This window comes from Capsicum annuum, chromosome 1 (assembly GCF_002878395.1).
Source record: "Capsicum annuum cultivar UCD-10X-F1 chromosome 1, UCD10Xv1.1, whole genome shotgun sequence".
NCBI lineage: Eukaryota > Viridiplantae > Streptophyta > Magnoliopsida > Solanales > Solanaceae > Capsicum > Capsicum annuum.
Window position 1 is genome coordinate 110,182,062 of NC_061111.1, and position 4,610 is coordinate 110,186,671.

The following is a 4,610-nucleotide window of genomic DNA, read 5'->3' on the forward strand; positions in this document are numbered from 1 at the left end:
ATATGAAAATTGACAAAAATATGCAGATTCAGAAAAAAAAACTTTACCTTTGGAAGACGAGTCTAAGTCAAACATATACATAACACTGAAAAATATCTGAACAACACTAATTCCACATCCACCATTAGCACTGCTAGTAAAATTGCGATAAAAAATCTCTTGAAGAGGGTTACAGTGGTAGATCTGGAATCCATATCATTTTCTGCCGCAAAGCAATCGTAATCCTGATTAAAAGATAGGTAAAAGATATTCGAAGGAGAAGAATCAATAGGAATGAAAGGGTTAACAATACTAGAGAGAGAGAGAGGAGAAAAGAAAGACGCGTCGGTTGTGGTTCCTTTTTGTTGAAAAGTTGATGTTTAGCAATTTAAGAAGTCCGCGTTTGTAAATTCAAAATTTGAAAATCGCTTGTTTGAGGTTCCTTGATTTTAAACATTCTTTGAGGAGCATTAAGCGTAAGAAAAGGATAGGTGAGGTATGTAATTATATTTGGAGAGAGAAAGTGTTAAAAAAGAATTTTTATAATTACTGTTGCTAGTTGAGATTTTTTGTGATATTACAAACTTATGTTGTATATCTAACTAATTTTTTCATTTATTTATTTATTTATTTCTCTTTAATTAGTTAATGAGAAGGGTGATCTTTCTTCAATAAAAATAATGTGTATTGGGAATAAAACAAAGAAAATATATTCAATTGTGTTATGATTTTCTAAAATGACAAGTATTGTGAAATATTATCTTTAGTAAGGATGACAAATATTTAGTAACATAGAAAATAATAAAAAAAGATTTTTTTATTAATTCATTTTAACAAATCAAATAATTTATTATTCTTTCAATACTATATTTACCATCTAATAATGACATAAAACAATTTATGTAATAGTAATCAAAATTTGATTTTTAAAGAATAACTAATAAGAATAATTTAAAAATAAATAAATTATTAATTAATATTTTTTTAAGACAAGTGTCAAATCCATGCTAATCATGTAAAATAAAATGGAGAGAATATTTATTCTGGCTCTATATTTTATGATGCAATTTGTATAGATAAAGTTTAACAGAAACATAAAAATTTATAAGCAAATTTAATATTTATATGATTATAATCCTCCTAAAATTTATATTCTTATATTTCATGGTATTTTCGTGACTATAAACTTTTTTTCTTAAAGGATAAAACAAAATTTGGTTAAATAACTTTCAAAAGTTTGTTTAAATAATTTTTCATCTCATAATCCTTAAAATTTATACTCGATATTTCATGTTGTGTGTAATCATAAACGAGTATTTGTTAAGGATTAAACAAACAATTAGTTAGAAGTTGCATACCAGAGCTATTTCTTTTTTTTTATGGTCCAAAAGGACCAGTATTTATTTATTTATTTATTTATATTCTTGGACCAAACTTTACACTGCCAACTGTCGTCGTCTCTGCTTTTTGTTCAATATATAAAAATATAGGTTGCTTTGAAGAAAGCAGAAGTTGCAACTTGCAACACTGCAGCAGTTTACTTTAGCATGCTGGGACCTTTTCACTGGATATTAGAGAGAAAGTATCTATTACCCTAAAAAATTATTTTTCTTTAATTTTTTCAAAAAATTCAACCATCCCTCTTCCTATTTAACTTTCAATCTAAAAAAAAAAAATTCATCAAACCCCAAAAATATTAAAGGAATTGATTATTTTAATATTTGATGCTTGAAAGGAATAAAAATTGTTGAAAACCATGCACAAATTCGGATAATTTATTTATAATGTATATTAGTTATGACTATATGTAATTAAGTGTTTGATTTATATTTTTGGAGATTAATTGATTATATTATAATATATATGGATTGTTTTTGTAATTAAATATTTTTTTTTGGGGGGAGGGGGTTCCCTCAAATACCATATCAAATGCTAAGTTTCTTAAAATAATAATTTAGCATAAACTTATTGGATTATCGATTTACCCAATAACCCAGTAAAAAAAAAATCGAATCAATAACCTAATAATTCTTTTTTTATAAAATCGTTAACCCTATAGCGGTAAATCAATAACATTTTTATCGGTTCGATTTTTGTACACCCTTAACTTAAATTGCAATTCTTACTCTGTTAATTATAATAAGAAACGTATTTGTGCAGGTGAGTCTCCTCAAAATCCTAATCGAAACACTAATCGAAAACTACTATGAAACACTAATAAAAAAAAAATAATTTCATATTTTTAACACACACCAAAAAATATAATTTTTTAGAAAATAACTTATTTGATCGGCAAAAATTCAACCTTTCACTATTTTGGAGTAAGGAAAACTGAAAAATATAATCTTTTTAGAGTGAAATCGGATAATTAAGGGTAGAAGTGAGTTATTTTTTAATATATAATAAATATAAGGGAAGTGGATGGTATTTATCCACGTGGACAGTCACATCAACACTTTTTTTCCACGTGTACGCGCGTGGTTTACACACACTGATCCATCAGCAAAAAAAGGCTACGCGACGTTGCAAAACAATAAGTTCGGGGTACTTAGGACAAGTCAAAGTTCAAGCGTACCATGAATAAAACGTGACAAGTTCAGGAGGGATAATCGATACTTCTCTCCAAGATATTATAAGCAAGAAAATATTCTTTATGGTCTCTTCATTATTTTTCTCTTTATTTTTTTTTTAAACGAAAAAGCTAGACAGGCCCGAGTTTTATGTATTAAAAGAAAGATAACTACATGACTTAGTAAATATAGGTTTTTAATTATTTTATTTAATTTAAGTTTCAATTAATTATAATTTATAACTCCCTCTTGCCTGTTAATTATTCATAATTACTATTCATAGCATCTCTTATTTATTTTTTCTCTTTTTTTTTTGAACTGTCTTTTTTTCTTCTTTTTCAAAATATTCGTTTCTTTTTTTTTTCTTTAAGTACATTACTTTTGTGAATGTTGTATCTATGTTAGTTTTATCATGTTTCATGCTTTGAATATTTTTGTATATTGTCCTGTGTCTTGAGCCGAGGGTCTATCAGAACAACCTCTCTACTTCTTTAGAGGTAGTGGTATGAACTGCGTACATTCTACCTTCCCCAAACCCTACTAGGTGGGAATATACTGGGTTTATTGTTGTTGTTTTTGTTCTTTTTTTTTCTTTTTCACTTTTTTCTTTCCGTTTTTTCCTTTTTTATTCTTTTCATTTTTTCTCTTTCTTTTTTACTTTTTTCTTTTGTATTTTTCTCTCATTTTTGTTGTTGTTGTTGTTGTTATTGTATTTTATATGTTATTTTTTTATATTTTATATTTATTTACATCATACTATATATTTTAAATAAATTTATTATGGTGCGAACTAGCAAACACAAATACATGTGTAAACTATAAAATACAAATATAAATGCGAACTATAACATACAAATACAAGTGCACACTGTAAAATATAAATACAAATGTGAACTATAACATACAAATACAAGTGCGCACTATAAATACAAATACAAATGCAAACTATAACATACAAATATAAGTGCGAACTATAAAATACAAATAAAAATGCGAACTATAGCATATAAATACAAGTGTGAACTACAAAATACAAATACAAAGGCGAACTATAACATACAAATACAAGTGCGAACTATAAAATGAAAATATAAATACGAACTATAACATACAAATACAAGTGCGAACTATAAAATACAAATACATGTGTTAATTATAATATATATATACCAAACAAGCGTAAACTATAAAATGCAAATAAAAATATAATTGTAAGGACGAATATAAAAATATAAATGATGATGTGAATATAAATACGATAAGCAATTGTGATGTTTTTTAATTATTCATGACTTGTACTTAAGTAGCCATATTTTTCAAAAATACAAAAAATATAAGATAGAAAAAAAAAGAAAAAAAAGTATAAAAGTGACAAAATATGCCATTAAATTAGAAAAGTGGCAAAAATATGCCATTAAATTAGAAAGTAACCAAAATAGGCTTGGTGTACTTTTTTTGTACACCATATTATATTTTTTCTAACGTTTCAAACTAACGGTGTTAAAAGTGGATGTGCACTTTTTTTGTGCACCATTCATTTTTTCTAAATGGTGCACTTTTTTTGTGCACCATATGAAAAAAATATATATGGTGCACTTTTTTTGTGCACCATTCATTTTTTTATATGGTGCACTAATTTTGTGCACTATATAAAAAAAATATATGGTGCACAAAAAAAGTGCACCGTCCATTATGATAAACTTCACCATTCATTTATTTGGTGCACATAGAATGTGCACCATCTGCACTTTTTTGTGCACCATCTAATTTTTTTTCCACTTTATGCAGAAAATTATTGCACCATATATTTTTTTTCATATCTGAACATAATTAGTGTACTATCTATTTTTTTTTTTCAAATAATGTCAAAAAATAATGCACCATTAATTATTTTTGATATAGTGCACTTATTTTGTGCATTATCAATTCTATTTTATTTATTTATTTCATTTATTGCATTATGTAAATGGACTGTCTTTTAATATAAAGTGATTTGAGTGTACTTTTTTTTTTAATCTATTTTATATAACATTATTTATTGCACTTTTTATTAATTTAGTA